At 37.3% G+C, this 17,185-nt stretch overlaps 1 pseudogene; it reads left to right on the plus strand.

Moving 5' to 3' along the window:
• Positions 1 to 16,236: 16,236 nt before the first annotated feature.
• Positions 16,237 to 16,884, plus strand: LOC138820941 (myosin regulatory light chain 12B pseudogene; annotated as a pseudogene).
• The last annotated feature ends 301 nt before the right edge of the window (positions 16,885 to 17,185 follow it).

The following is a 17,185-nucleotide window of genomic DNA, read 5'->3' on the forward strand; positions in this document are numbered from 1 at the left end:
TAGGTAAGTGGAACATGTAACTCTCATCAGCTCCCAGATAGTGACTAGTTAAGACATAACTAGTGATTAGAAAGAAGAACATTTTGCTTTTTGGTGAACAGCCTAACCTGAGGTTAGTTATAATGGAATATTTCCGAATATTACTCTCTCTGGCTTTCTATCAGTGTCTGCTTCATCATAAAAATAAGTCTAATCTAAGCCTATATATATTTCCCCTCTGTCTTGTATCACAACACAACAGGTAGAAGAAATTATGGCTGGAAAATAGCTACATATTGAAGGGCTTATAGTCAGAAAGCCTGGCTTTTTGCCTTTTGACACAGATCATAACAGTTACTTTAAACAAATGAATTTATTTATTTATTTACTTTTTGATAAGCAACTGAATTTAAATTTAGAGTTTGCTCAGAAGCCTTATTCTGTTACGAATATGAAAGCGAATGCTATTATTCTTTTGCATAAAACACATCATCCTTTACAAATTATAGGTCTAGAGACTGGCTAGAAGTTCCCAGGAGGAAAGAAGGAGGAAAGTGTACAGGGAGAGTAAGCAACGCCTCACCAGTACTGCTGCAGTCCTCCCTACCTCCTGCCCTAAATGCAACTTCAGAGTGTTCTTGTCCCTTTTGTAGGGGTGGGCTTTTTCCTATCTGCACTCCATCCCCTTAACCCAGATTACAAAGCTAGAGAAAAAATGATTTTGCTTAGGTCTGAAATGACAATTGCTATACTTTAAAATGGCAGCAATACCAGTAAGGGAAAGTTTTGCTTGTCCATTAGACATTCACACTGTTGAAGGACTTCACAGGGCCATTGTCCTCTGTCTGACCTATGTAGGACTTGAGAAGTGTGACTTTCTCTCTCCATTCTTGTCTGCTCCATTCTCAAGAAGAATCAAGAAGAAACTTGATTGAGCCAAATGATCTGAAAGGATGAAAAATGAAAAAAAATAATGAAGAGTAAGAAGAAGACATCAGGTATAGGAGGCAGACAGAAAGGGAAGGTCAAGAGGGGGAGACTGCCTTGTGTTTTTTAAAACTGGATTCAGGATGGGTTAATTTTGGTGCAAAGCAAAGAATTGTCCACTGTTTTCTAGAGATTATGTATGTCTCTAATGAGGTGATGTCAGCATATTTCTATACAGGCACAAGTGGCTCAGGACTATAATCTTACCTACTCAAGAGGCTGAGATCTGAGAGTAGCAGTTGAAATCTAGCTAAGGCAAGAAAGTCCCTAGGACTCTTATTTCCATAATCCATCAAAAAGCCATGACTCATGTGCCAGAGCACCAGTTTCAAGAAGAAAAGCTAAGGGACAGTGCTCAGGCCCTGCTTTCAAGCCCCAGTACCAGCATGTGCATGCACACACACACACACACACACACACACACACACACACACACACACACACACACATACACACACACACACACACACAAAGAGATTTTTTTCTTTTTAAGAATAGATTATATCTTTATAATTTTTCAAATAATAAGGAAAATATTATGGATTATGGTTTGGATATAAAATGTCTTCCATGGGCTCAAATATTGAGGCTTGGTCCTCAGCTGGTGATCCTGTTTTGGCAGATGTGATAAAAAAAAAAAAAAAAACTGTAGGAGACAGGGCCTACCTGGACAGAGTAGGTCATGGGGCATGCCTTTGAAGGTTATATCTGGTCCCCAGTCCCCTCTCCTCTCTCTACTTCTTGTCCTCCAGCAGGGGAAGCCTTTGTCATAAGCTTCAGCCATGCTGATGTTCTGCTCAAGCAAACGCACACTGAACCTTCTGACATCATGGGACGAAGTAAATCATTCTTCCCTTTTAACCTCTATCACGTGTTTTCGTCATAGCTAGAGAGCTGACAGACACAGGCATCATAAAGAAAATGCAAATACTATACTCCAGAAGTTTACTCCATCATAATTTAATATGAAGTTTCATTACAGTTTCATCTGTAATTATACAGTTTGACCTCTTGGCCTTAATAAGTAAGAAAGTGTATTTTTAACAAGTCGTTTAAATAGGGATACAGGTGGACCCATTGCAACAATGAGATGTACGAGTCGTTATGTTGAAAAACATACCTTACAATTTTGGCCCGTGGGGAGGGGGGGCTAGGGGGGAAGGGGGGAATATGGAAAGGGATGGGAAGGGGAAACAAAGGAGGAGGCAACAATGCTTGATAAGAAATGTACTCATTATCTTGCCCATGTAATTGTAACCCCTCTATATGGTATTTTCACAATTTAAAAAAAGTGACTAAAAAAAAAAGAAAGTGTATTTTTAAAGAGTTCTGGTGAAGGTGATTTAAATATTCCCATTCTATTTACATACTTTTTGTGTACAGTATTATGATTTCAAGTTATCATATATTACCCAAATTAATTGTATACCTTTTCTCTTTTTTTCTATAGGTCTTAGTGATGGAGGAATGACTTTTATATAAATATCCTTTGCTAAATGCAATATTGGGTTATCTGTTCTAAATTAACTTTCAAAAAAAGAGCACTGCTACTAAGAATAATAGTGAAAAATATTTTCCTTTGGAAAGATGTATTTGAATGTAGCTACAGAATACCTTCTTCCACCAACTTGAAAAAAAGAATTATGATATCACATATAGCTTTTAACGCCTGCTCTATTGCAAAATACATTTAACCAGGCTATACTTCTTGATTTAAACTGGTAATATGATGGCACCAACTGAGAGTAAAACATAATCAAATAGGACAGTAATTCTTAAATCATAGCCCTCCTAGAGTTTAAGTCTGTTAGTTATAGTTTTAATTAACAACTTAATAACATAATTATGACCTAAAAATAAAATTATTAAGCACAATTGGGATTTGTTTACATCCGCCTTTTAAAGGGATAGGGTTCGTCTTTTTCATTTTTATTATTACTATAACGGAGATGTACAGAGGCATTATAAGTCAAGTAATGAGTACATTTCTTTATGGACAATGTCACCCCAAGGATCTTTTTTGATACAGCTTCAAAGCTAAAGCAAACATTTGGAATAGTCCAATTCGTTAATGTCTCTAATACCCAGCAGGTGGCAGTGTTGCTTGCGGGTCACACACGGAGAATAATCTGTGGGCAGTTCTCACACTAGAGGGAGGCCTTCCTTTATACATCACTAGTAACTTTTAAACCGTTTATTACAGTTAGCTTTATTTTGAACAACAACTCTTTCTCACATGTCACTGTCCCACATAAGCTTACATTGTTTTCCTCTGGTTATTGTAAACCCTTTAGTTCCTTAATCTAAAAATTAAGAGCATCTATCTACTTATCCTAATTTACCTGCCTGTTAGTGAAGTGGCAAAGGAGTTAAGAACATGCCCCTCCAATATTCCCCTCAGGTACCATAATAAATATTGAAGATGAAAAGACACGCTCACCTTTCTTCTGCTTCCTGATAGCAGGAGATGAAATTCTCAAGCCCTCCCCACATCAGAAGGAAAGTAACAACCATATTATAAACAATGCTTGATAAGAAATGTACTCGTTATCTTGCCCATGTAATTGTAACTCTTCTGTACGGTATTCTCACAATAAAAAATAAACAATGCTATGCACATATGCATGTGTGCTCAGGTAGAGAAAAGTAAGATGGGTTCAGGGAGCAGAGAGCACACAACAGCTATTCTAAGTCTAAATCTCTCAACTCATAGGAGATCATTTTTATTTCTACACAACAAAGAAGAAAGAAATGAATAAGAACTCTCCTGTTATTCAATCTCTGTCACCTACAAGATCCCTACCTCCTCCCAGCTTTCTGTCTACTCCCCTCACTTATTTAGAATTGCCAGGCTTTCTGTTTAGGCTGAGCATCTGTGCTCTGTGCTTTGCAACCTCCCCAGAGACCACATCTCATCTTTATTATTATTATAGTATTAAAATATTAAATATTAAATATTAAAATAGGAACTAGGGGTCAATGGCTCACCTATAATCCTAGCTACTCAAGAGGATGAGATCTGAGGGTTGAAGTTGGAACTCAGACAGGGCAGCAAAGTCCATGAGACTCTGATCTCTAATCAATCATTTAAAAAAAAGCTAGCAGTGGAAGTGGGCTCAAGTGGTAGAATGCTAGCCTTGACACAAAAGCTCATAGGAACAGCACTCAGGCCCTGAGTTCAAGCCCCAGGACTAGCAAAAATATATATATTGCCAGTGTTTTCTGTCCAGATAATCCATTGCTTATCTCATTCTTTTACAAGAAAGTTTCCAAAAGACCATTTATTTTTCTTTGGCTTGATTTTTTTAGCGTTCATTTATTTTCAACCCACTGCAATCTGACCCATATTCATCTCTTATCTGTTAGCAGAGTTCCTCATCTCTGATTTTTTATTCTTTCAACAAATTTCTTATTATCTCAAATTTCTCTATTACATTCAGCTTGCTGGGTGCATTGCTTTGGCCCCTTCAAGTGAACTGCTATTGGCAAATTTTAAGATCTTTTCTCATCTGATCTCTCTCTCTCTCTCTCTCTCTCTCTCTCTCTCTCTCTCTCTCTCTCTCTCTCTCTCTCTCTCTCTCTCTCTCTCTCTCTCTCTCTTTCTCTCTCTCTCTCTCTTCATTAGTCAGGGGGACTGAATTGAGAGCCTGGGCACTGTCCCTGAGCTTTATTTGCTCAAGGGTAGTGATCTACCACTTTGAGCCACAGCTCTACTTCTAGTTTTCTGGTTGTTAATTGGTGATTAAGAGTCTCATGGACTTTTCTGCCTGGGCTTCAAACCTCAATGCTCAGATATCAGCCTCCTAAATAGCTAGGATTACAGACCTGAGCCACTGGATCTCGGTGTTGGGAAGTCCCAGGACTCAGTTTTAGTCTTCTCTTCTTCCACATTTGAACTATCTCCTGTCAGTGTCTCAGAGATGGTAAGTGGTCATTAACTGCATTTTGAATGGTTCAATGTCATTCTTTCTGATGGAAGCACAGAATTCCATTATGTATACCACATTTTCTTGATCCATTCATCTACTGAGGGGCATCTGGGCTGGTTCCATATCTTGGCTATGGTAAATAAAGCTGCAATGAACATGGTTCCAGTGGTGGCTTTAGTGTATCCTTGCTTGTGCTCTGTTGGATAAATGTCCAGGAGTGGAATTGCTTATAAGGTAGTTCTATGTTTCATTTTTTGAGGGACCTCCATACTTTCCAGAGTGGTTGAACAAGTTTATATTCCCTCCAACAGTGTAATAGAGTTCCCATTTGGCCATATCCATTGTTAATTTTCTTGATAATGGCCATTCTAACTGGGCTGAGGTGGAATTGCAGTGTTTTGTTGATTTGCATTTCCCTTATGGGCAGAGATGTTGAAGATTTTTTCATAGCTCCATTGGCCATTCTTACTTCTTCTGAGAAGTGTCTCTTTAAGTCATTCTACTGAGCCATCAGAAAGAATGGCATTGGGAGGGGGGGTATGATTGGGTGGGGGGAGGGGGGGCTGGGAAGGGAGGTGTAGGGTAAACAAAGGAGGAGGCTGCAATGCTTGGTAAGAAATGTATGCATTATCCTGCCCATGTAATTGGAACCCCTCTGTACAGTATGTTCTCAAATAAAATAAAATTAAATTAAAAAAAATGGTGGGGGGGCAGTCAATGGGAATTCAGGAAAGAAGACATTTATTTGCATCCCATGGGCTTGTCAGATGTCCTTTGGATTAAAAACAATCACTCAATTAAAAAAAAAAAAGAAAGGGAAAGACTTGGAGAGGGTGTAAAGTGAAGTAAGCCAGATACAGAGAAGCACAGGTTGCACTAGGGGACTAGAAAGTGCCTATAAATCTAGAACTAAGCTCACTAGGTGGCACCCTAGCAGTTATAAATGAATTAACTGAAGTATAGTAGAACTGTGGAGAGTGCAAATAGTATAATTCTTTAGAAGGAGGAAGTCAGGCCCAAAAGACTGAGAACTGGAAAATTGGTACTTGAGTGGGAGTGGGGTAGAAAGAGGGGTAGAAGAATGGAAATGAGTAGAATTCAGGCAAGAATGCATTGCATATGCCAGACAACTGAGAAAAATAAAAGAAGGGGAGGAGGGCGGAGGACATTAAAGGGATGACACAGATCAAGATGCATTGTATACATAAATTGCATTGTTAAGAGGCAAAAAATTCAATACATAACCTAAAAATTAAGAGAAGTGAGGGAAGGGGTGGATGAGAATGTTAAAAGGGGTGACATTGATCAAGAGACCCTGTATTCATAAACTGCTCTGTTGAATGGCAACTCCTTTGTATAACTACCTGGGGAAAATAAAAGTTTATTTTAAAAACTGAAACAAAAATGCATCTTGAATGCACTTTATTAAACATGACTAGCCAAAACATAATTGTCAAGGCCAATTGTTTCATCTCAGTCTCACTGCTTAGCATTTAAAGCTCCATATCTGTATTCTCTTTTCCTGCTTTCCTGGCTACACATTCTCTTCCTGCCTGGCCAGCCCTTACTGGTTTGTGTTACAAGTTCCTTTTCTTCTTAGTCAGGAAGGTCACCATCTGTCTTTGGTTTTATATATTCTTCCTTCATGATCTTATCCACCCATAAACCTATTTCCAGGGTGTCCTCTAGATCCTGTCAACATTCCACAGGCATTCCACACTCGATCTGCTTACCTGAGTTCACAGGTGCAGGCTTGCTCTCCCTCATTTTTTCTTATTTTTATGAGCAAGTCATCATCATTCCTAAGCTGGAAATCTCAAGACCTTCCTCAATTATATATTGCCCTTGTCATTCTCAAATCCAGTTGACATAGTCACATCAGTTTTACATTCCAAATATGTATCAGACCACTCTTATGCTGACATTCCAACCACACACTGGTGACTTTCTCTTGTACACCACATTGAACGCTGCTACCCAAGGGAGCTTTCTAACAGCCAAGTGCTACGGATTGAGTGGGATGGCTTGCACCTGTAATTCCAATTACTTTGGAGGCTGAAATTCAGCAGATCATGGTTCAAGTTTAGCACTGACAAAAGTGTCATAGGACCTGGTGACACAAACCTGTCATCCTAGCTATGCAGGAGACAAAATAAGGAGGATTATAGTCCAGGCTAGCTTGGGAAATAAATGAAATCTTTTTAAAAAATGAAAGAAGGATGTCTAAGGGCATGGCTCACGTAGTAGATACCTACCTAGCACATGGGAGGTCCTGAGTTCAAACAACAATACCACTAAAAGAATCCAACAGTGTATTTTCTTCTCCTTGCTCTCACATTTAATTTTTTCTGGGTATTCTAATGCTATCAAATAAGACCATACATATCCCATGAATGCTGACTGTATCTTTTGCATCAAAATAACACTTTTTTGCTGAGTATATTTAGGGAAGTTACAAGGAATTGTTACAGGACATAGTACTCACTATTGAACTATTGCAGGGAATTTTGTGAAAGACATAATCTTATAATCACCCTTCATTGATCTTGAAACCCTTCTTCTTGGAAGGAAATGCTGTGTCTCTAAAAATACTGTTTTCGTTTTTTTTTTTTAAACCCACAGACTCTAAATGGTCAGCCTGATAATGTTTCTCTCCCTTTTGGCCCATCATAAGGTTTACCTGGAATTTGATGTACTAAACTGTTCTCTTGGCTCTATTTTATTTTCCTACCTAGTTTTCCCCTTTTCTCAGAGGTGTTCTTATCTATTTTCTTCTCATTTGCGTGTTTTTATTTATTTTTATTTTTTATTTTTTTTGGGGGTCCGGTAGTGGAGCCTGAACTCTGGGCCTGGGCGCTGTCCCTCAGCTCTTCAGCTCAAGGCTAGCGCTCTACCACTTGAGCCACAGCGCCACTTCCGGCTTTTTTCTTTTTGCTTATGTAGTGCTGAGGAATCGAACCCATGGCCTCAGACATGCAAGGTAAGCGCTCCACCACTGAGCCACCTTCCCAGCCCCTCATTTGCGTGTTTTTATGTTATTTCAAATCTATAACAAAGCAGACCTAAATTAAATAAAAGTATGATTATTTCATTGAGTGTGCCTGATTCTTAAGGGAAAATAGACTCCTACATATATGAAGATGAGTATAGGTTTTACCAACAGTGTGCAAAGTACAGGAGGCAGGGAATTGTTTACTTAGAATATCAAGAAACCAAGTTCTCCTCAATTAACGTTTATTCCAGAGTTTGACATTTACCTCCTGAAAAAAAAACTCATGCTCTCATAAAATTTGTAAAGAATTCCTATGTTCCTCGAAAGCTCTTTTAAATCATACTAAACAGCAAGATTACCCCGATGTTTTCAACACCTGTGCAGGGGTCCTGCTACCCTGTGATAGTTGAGTTTAACACTGGGCAGCTCTGGTTAGCTGGTGGAAATTCACCATTACCCTCTGAGATGCACCACAGAAACTTGTTCTTCAGTTATTGGATCACTGTGGTTTAAAAACAATCATAATGAAGATTCCAGGACAAGAGATATACGGTTCAAGTGGTAGAGAGTTTACCTAACAAGCATGAGCCGCTAAGTTCCCAGTACCAAAAAAAAAAAAAAAGAATGAAAAAGAAGCTAGAGAGAATTCCACAGCTTGATTTTTTTTGTTGTTGTTCCCAGGTTAAGATTCTCAAATGATCCTCTTCTATGCTTTGCTAACAAATGAAATAACACATAGAAGCTATGTAAATAGCTGTTTAATGTTTTGGATTTTTTATGTTTTAAAAGAGTTTTTATCATCCTAATAACTTAGTGAGGCAACTGGCTTCATTACACATTAAGAAAAAGCAGATGGAAAAGGAAAAGGAGCTTATTCTGATAGTCCAACCTAATTGCTGTTAGAATGAGGGGTTAAATACTGATCACTACACTGTAACTGAACACAATGGATTCACTCCCTCAGTGAGTGCAAAAACAATACATTCAAGCATGAAAACAGTGAGAGAGGTGTACTACTTGCAGAAAACAAGGAGGGCTCTGGGGATGACCTGCAGAGCCCTGCATTTCTAAACAAGGAAGCAAGGCAGTTCTCCATATTTAACCTGTAGCCGTAGCACCTTCCTACGTAAATGTAGGTCAAGATCATGCTTCTTCCATTATTAAAAATAATAGATAAAGTGGCTTGGGGGCATAATTATCATTGTGCATCATGATGGAACTACAATGACCAAGGTTTATCTCAGGTCAGCTAGAACAGTGGCAGGGTGGTTTGGGCTGGTTGGTAGCAGTTCCATGGGGTCTTCTCTATTTTATCTGAAACAAATAAACCACTTAAAGGGATTTCCACAGCTTTCAGCACTCTGTAAGAATCAGCTTATTTTCAAATTAGATATATAATTTTTGACCTTGTCTAAAAATATATGAAATTTGACAGTTGTCCATTAGGCTCTCCAGCAGTTGCTGCTGATGTTCAGTGAGTTTGTAGTGGTATCTCACTGTGGTTTTAATATATGTTTATCAGTGATCACAGTTTTGGGCATTGTGTTTATTGGACACCTTCTGCCAACTCTTCCAGTTCTTTGACTATTTCATGATTTGTTTGTATTATTGAATTGTAATACTTCCCTCTTTTACTTACATGTATGTACATAGATATATAAACATACATATAAAAGATAAATAAGATTTTATATAATATATATGTATATATAAGTTGTGCATTTTTTATTTTGTGACTATTTTCTCCTTTTTCTATATCTAGAGTATCTTTTAATGGCAATGAGCCTTCAAACCAAGTACTGTAAAGCCCTTCAATTTTATTTTCCATTATAAGCTTCTTTAAACTATTCTAGATTGCTAATGTTTCCACAAGTAGTTTAGAATCAGCTGAGAATCTGATTGTGAGTCCACAGAATCTTTTGTGGAAATTTGATTCCAGCATTGTGCATCTGCTTGACCTCAACACCTTTCTTTCTTTTTTAAGAAAATTATCTTTGGGGCTGGGAAGGTGGCTCAGTGGTAGAGCGCTTGCCTTGCATGCCTGAGGCCCTGGGTTTGATTCCTCAGTACCACATAAGCAGAAAAAGCTGGAAGTAGCACTGTGGCTCAAGTGGTACAGTGCTAGCCTTGAGCTGAAGAGCTGAGGGACAGTGCCCGGCCCAGAGCTCAGGCCCCATGACTGGACAAAGAGAAATAAAGAAAGAAAGAAAATTATCTTTAAGTAGTTGTACAAAGGGGTTCCAATTCAACATGTGAGTTGATGAGTATAATGTATCTTGATACATGTCACCTCTTCCATTATCCTCCCCCATCGGTCTCAACCTCACCCATTTCCTCACATTACTTAGTTCAAGTTTCACATATACTATATATTGAACATTGTATTTGTCTACCAGTTTTTTCTCTATTCATCTGTCCCTTTTCTCCTCCACTTTCCTTCTCATGACATGTTTCAGCTTCCTGGTATTCATTTTGTTAACTGTAACTTAGTTGTTCAAAGGAGTTATATCATTGGAATCCTCCCCTGCACACACCGTACTTTATTCCATTTGTTTGTGTATGCATGTATATGGCCTTGTATATGTTGTCATATATGTTTATAATTTAGATCTAACTTGCTCATGTAAGAAAAAGAATGTGCCTTTTGTCTGTCAACATCTGTATCTTGGAATCAACTAGTGTTTTAGACAGGATGCTTTTATCTTTTTTTTAAAGTTTATTCCTAAGTATTTTATGATTTTTAAGATCAATCATTCTAGAGATGTTGCTTCTTTTGAGTTCTACTTGCAATTTATATTTCTTTTCTTCTTAATCAGACTTCGTTGAGATCTATCAGCTTATGTTTTCAAAGAGGTCAATTTTATTTTTATTTATTTCTTCTTAAATTTATTACTCTCTAGTGACTCTTACTAATCCTAGGTACTCAGGAGGCTAAGATCTGAGGACTGGGGTTTAAAGCCAGCCTGGCCAGAAAGTCCATGACTACCTTATTTCCCATTAATTACTAAAAAACAAAACAAACAAAAGTCAGCCAGAAGTAGAGTCATAGCTCAAGTGGTAGAGAACTAGTCTTGAGCAAAAGCTCAGGGACAGCGCTCAGGCCCCAAATTCAAGCCAAGGACTGGCACAAACACACAAAAAACAATTGATTACTGCTATTATCTTTGATATTTCAGTCTTTCATCTTTCAATTTAAATTACTACTGTTTTCTCTTAAGGTAAAACATCAATCATTGATTTAAAATCGCTCTTCTAATATACACATTTTAAAACTGTGCATTTCATTTGAAGTACTACATCTCAAAATATTTTCTAATTTACTTTTGTGAACTATTTTTACCTATGCTTATTTGTAAGTGATCGCTTAATTTCCAAAAATATAAGTAATTCTCCCTGCTCTGGCTTTTTAAATTTTTAATTTTATGTTGGTCTAACAACATAGTTTGTATTATTTCAGTATTTTACATTTTTAAAAGCTTTTAAAAACTATCCATTATTATTCATTATTGAGTATTCTACAAATGCTGGTTGATAGTGGGGTCCAGCTCTATACTCTTATTCTTTTGTTCCTTTGTACATTTTAACAATTACTGAGGAAGAAGTGTTACATAATCCAACAATTACAGATTTGCCTGTTTCCCCCTTATTGCTTCATTTCCTTTAAACTTCTATTATACATTAATACATTTTAGCATGGTTATATCTTCTTACTGAATTATCTCTGATTACATTCATATATATATATATATATATATATATATATATATATATATATATGGGAGAGAGAGAGAGAGATAAATGGTACACTTTGACATGAGTAATCATTTCATTCCAGATTTCTTCTGATTAATGTGCATGGTGTTTATTTCTCCTATCCTTTTTTTTTTTTTTTTTTTTTTTTTTTTTTTGGTCATGGGGCTTGAACTCTGGGGTTGGACGCTGTCCCTCAGCTCTTCAGCTCAAGGCGAGCGCTCTACCACTTGAGCTACAGCGCCACTTCTGGTTTTCTGGTGGTTTATTGGAGATAGGAGTCTCACCGTCTTTCCTGCCCGTGCTGGCTTTGAATTGCGATCCTCAGATCTCAGCCTCCTGAGTAGCTAGGATTACAGGCGTGAGTCACCAGCATCCGGCTCTTTCCATTTTTTTTAAGCTGTGTTAATGTCAATAGAATCTTCCAAAACATAGTATATAGTTTTCTCTTGCCTCCTTTGCTTTTTGATTGACTAGTTTTGCTTTTACACTTAATGTTGATATAATTAGGTTTAAGTTTCCCATCTTATATCACCCCCCATCCTGTAGTTACTACAGTTTGAATTCTACTTAGCTAAGCACACCCCCAACCCTTTATTTATTTATTTATTTATTTATTTATTGCTGGAAACTAGTCTTGAACTTACCTATAGTCACTCACTTATCTGAGACCACAAGTATGCACCACTATACCCACCTTCCCATATTTGTTTTCTACTCAGCTTATATATTCTTTTTCTCTTTTCCACATTTCCATGATGTTTTATTTATGCAAGTATTTCTTAGTTTATTTTTCCTCTTCTGATTTATCTCATTCTTTTATTTCTTTAATAACCTCAGTACAGATGCAATATGCATTCTTAATCTATCATAGTATACTGCTTCAGTGTATTATAAAAGCCATATTTAAATATACCTTCATTTATCATTTCTCCACTTTGTGCTATTTTCATAATCTTACTTTAACATATTGTAAGTCTCATGAAACACATTATTACTTATGTTTAGTCAATTGTTTTTAATGTTGACCCATTGCTGCAACAATGAGATGTACAAGACCCTATGTCGAAAAACGAACTTTAGGGGCTGGGAAGGTGGCTCAGTGGTAGAGCGCTTGCCTTGCAATGTATGAGGCCCTGGGTTCAGTTCCTCAGCACCACATAAGCAAAAAAGAAAAAAGCCGGAAGTGGCGCTGTGGCTCAAGTGGTAGAGTGCTAGCCTTGAGCTGAAGAGCTGAGAGACAGCACCCAGGCCCAGAGTTCAGGCCCCACAACCAGACCCAAAAAAGAAAAAAGAAAAAAAAGAAAAACGAACTTTACAGTTTAGGCAAGGGGGAGGTGGGTGGGTACAAGGGGGGGATGTAATTGTGGAGATGGGAGGGAAGGAATGGTAGGGAGAAAACAAAGGAGGAGGCAACAATGCTTGATAAGAAATGTACTCATTACCTTGCTCATGTGATTGTAACTCCTCTGTACAGTATTTTCACAATAAAAAACTTATTTAAAAAAGAAAATTTGAAAGTAGAAAAATATGTAATTTCTACATAGTGTAATTTCTCTTAAGCCTGAATGAATCTATGCAATATTTTTTAAATGTAAGTCATCACTTGTTTTCTATAACTATTTTTCATATTTTCTTCATTTATGAAAGTTTGCTTTTAAAATGCAATTTAATAATTTATTTTCTTAAGCATTTTAAAGATGCTATTCCCTTGTATTCTGGTTTGTATTCCTTTTGATGAGAAGTGATTATGCTATTGTTCCATTCTTTCATGTAATGTCTTTTTAATCTGGGTGTTTTGAAGTTTTTATTTTTAATTTGGTCTAAACTTATTATACTAGGATATGCCTAGATGTGGTTTTCTTTGTGTTTGTGTTGTTTGTGGTTCATTTCCCCATCTTGGTCAGAATCAGAAGCTGGGATTTTCAAAACCAAGTTTTTAGATGTTGACTTCTTGCTGAGGAAATCAATGTGTGTCTTCAGAGACATTAGTTTATTAGATACTAGACAATGTTCAATAGTGTTATGTGAATTATTTTATTGTATATGTGAAATATTTTATTGTATTTAGGGATCTGAGGGGATATTACTTTTTATGCTTTAAAATATGCAACACACAATTTCAAACACTATTTTTATACAACTCCATAGCATTTAATTTATATGAATAATTAACACCAAAACTATACTGTACTTTTAGCAAAATCTAAAGACACTGATTCATCACACACACATACATGCAATACATACATATACACACACAAGTCCCTTTAAATGACATATACTTTGTTGTAAAATTTGGTTAGTGTTTACTTTTGAAAATAAAGGGCCTACCCAGGCACTGGCTTAGGCAAAGAAATCTGATAGACTCCTATTTCTAATAAACCAGACAAAAAAAGTTGGAACTATAGGTGTGGCTCAAGTGGTAAAAAGTCAGTCTTGTGGGGTGAGGGTAAACAGAGCCCAAGCCCATAGTTCAAGTCCCAGTTTTCACCTTAGGTAATTATTTTTTTCTGCCAAAGTCTCTCTTCTGAAATTTCTATTCCATATATGTTAGATGTCTTTAAAATATTCCACAGGTCACTGAAGCTCTGTATGTAAAAAATTGTGAAGTCTGTTTGTTTCTTTGTTTACTTCAGTTTGGATAGTTTCTACTCACTTTCTTCCATTGTTTTCTTTTGTAGTTCCAAACTGCTATTAAGTCCAGTCTACAATTTTAAAATTTTCAAATGATGTATTTTTTAGCTTATACTTTTCATTTGCTTCTGTCATCCTTTTAATTTCCATTTTTTTCTCTGATATTTTCTGTTTACTCATTTGTTCACCTTTGTCTTTAAATCTCTGACTTTAACTTTTGTCTACTAATTGTATCATGATATCATGGTAAAACAAATTTTGTGATATCTGTAAGTACTTTTTTCATCTTATGCCTGAAAATGAAATGACATACTGTTGAGATTGAGATTGAGAAGTTTGGCCAGGCATTGGGCGGCTTACATCTGTAATCATATCTACTCAGGAGGCTGAGATCTAAGGAACGTGGTTCAAAGCTAGTCCAGGCAGGAAAGTCCATGAGACTCTTAACTCCAATAAACCACCAGAAAACTGGAAGTGGTGCTGTGGATCAAAGTGGTAGCATGGTAACCTTGAGTACAAAAGCTCAAGGACAGTACCCAGGCCCTGAGTTCAAGTACCGTGACAGACAAAAAAAGGGGGGTAGGGGGAATGTTAGGTTTTACTTGAGAAGAGAATAAATTTATTGGCAGCTCAGCTAAGGCTTGATTTTGAGCTTTGTTAGAGTAGATTTGCTGTAGGTCTATCCTATATATGATGGCCACAGCTCAATTAGTCCTACTGCAAATCATGAGTTATCTGGACCCTCAGTAGTCATTTGTATTCCACTGTCTCTTAACACTGTGTATTCTCAGATATCTCCATGTAGGCCACATTTCAAAGGAATTGCTGCTTCTAAGCCTATCTGAATTTACAAATGTATGCATAGGTATCCAGGCAAGGATTCTAGATGGGTGCTCTGAGACTCCTCTGCCCTGGTTGACCTCAGACCACAATCCTCCTAACTCTGCTTCCAGGGTAGCTGAGATTGCAGAAGTGTGTCACCATACTCAGCTCATGTGGCATGGCACTGTTCTTGCCTAACAATATATATAGTGCTCAAAGATACTTATTAGTTTCCTAGGGTTGCTGTAATAAGTGACCAAAAACCAGTAACAATAAAATTTATTCTTTCACAATTCAGGAGGCCAAAAGTTCAAAATCAATGCACTCCTTGGAGAGAAGAGTGGCTTGACTCTTTGCAGTTTGCAAAGGCTTTGAAAATTCCCAGCTTGTGGCTGCTCCAACTTCTGCCTTCCTGTGACCATGGTTTCTCTTCTCCCTCTGTCCTTTTTTAAAAAGTATAAATATAAAACGTACTGAAATTTAAATATAGTTCTCAAAAGAGTACTGTAAGCAAAATATAATTACTCTTTTGATGTATTTCAAAGTACTAGTACCACTTAAATTTGTTTTAAAAAGTAATACATTTAGCATGGATATCCATTGGCTAATCTAGGATAATCTCAGCGCAAGACACTTAATCACATTTGCAAAGATCCTTTCTCCGAATGTGGCCACATCCTCAGGTTCTGGAAGACATATATTTTGAGGCGCACAAGAAATATTTTTCAAATGAAAAAATACATGAATAAATCCTGTGCTTCTTGGGGCTGGGAAGGTGGCTCATTGGTAGAGCGCTTGCCTTGCATGCATAAGGCCCTGGGTTCAATTCCTCAGCACCACATAAGCAAAAAGAAAAAAAATCCTGTGCTTCTTGCATACATAAAGGATAAGCACAAGAAATACTGCAATTTTAGCATCTTTGCTACCTTCTATTTATAAATCAATTTTGCAAATCATACACAGTTGTTGTATGATGTTAAGATTCTGTTATGGTAATGCCAAGTAAAAATTGTTAAATAAAAGAACACAGTAAGAAAATGTATATAATAATTCTAACTGGATTAGTGTTTTTCATGAGGATTTTTTTTTCAGATTAAAAAAATTTAGATTTCGACCAGTGCCGCTGCTGTCCATCCACAGCCCAGCGTTCGTGGCCCACGCTAGTCCAGTCGCGCGGAGCTGCCCCGAAGCTGGTGTCTGGCCCCGGAACTAAACAGTCACCATGTCGATCAAAAAGGCCAAGACCAAGACTACTTTAAGAAGCGCCCACAGCGTGCAACGTCCAATGTGTTTGCTATGTTTGACCAGTCCCAGATCTAGGAATTCAAAGAAGCCTTCAACATGTTTGACCAGAACAGAGATGGTTTCATCGACAAGGAAGATTTGCATGATATGCTTGCTTCTCTAGGGAAGAATACTACAGATGCATACCTGGATGCCATGATGAATGAGGCTCCAGGCCCCATCAACTTCACTATGTTCCTCACCATGTTTGGTGAGAAGTTAAATGGCACAGATCCTGAGGATGTCATCAGAAATGCCTTCGCTTGCTTTGATGAGGAAGCAACAGGTACCATCCAGGAGGATTACCTGCGGGAGCTGCTGACAACCATGGGCTTTCGCTTCACAGATGAGGAGGTGGATGAGCTGTACCAAGAAGCCCCTATTGACAAAAAGGGCAATTTCAATTACATTGAGTTCACACATAACCTCAAACACGGAGCGAAAGACAAAATGACTGAAAACTTCAGCCTGCACTTCACAGTTACATTATCTTGCTTTACTTAGACACCTCTCCTGCCCTCATAGGACCTGCTGCATGCAACTTAGTCTCACAGCTTTGCTTTGTTTTCCTTCTTTGATGTATTTATTCCAGAACTTTCTGCCATTTAGCACTTGTATTATCAGACTGGAAATGGGGACAAGGTTGTAAATTGTATTGAAAAACAGGTTGCGAATAAAAATCAACAAATATGAAAACCCAGGAAAATATATCCGTATTTCTGGTTTTGCTGGATTTTTACATTTTTATTTAATAAAAATACTATTTTGAAAGAAAAAAGAAAAAAATTTAGATATCACATAAACT

This window comes from Dipodomys merriami, unplaced genomic scaffold (genome assembly GCF_024711535.1).
Source record: "Dipodomys merriami isolate MVZ:Mamm:240054 unplaced genomic scaffold, mDipMer1.0.p SCAF_9, whole genome shotgun sequence".
Taxonomy (NCBI): Eukaryota; Metazoa; Chordata; class Mammalia; order Rodentia; family Heteromyidae; genus Dipodomys; species Dipodomys merriami.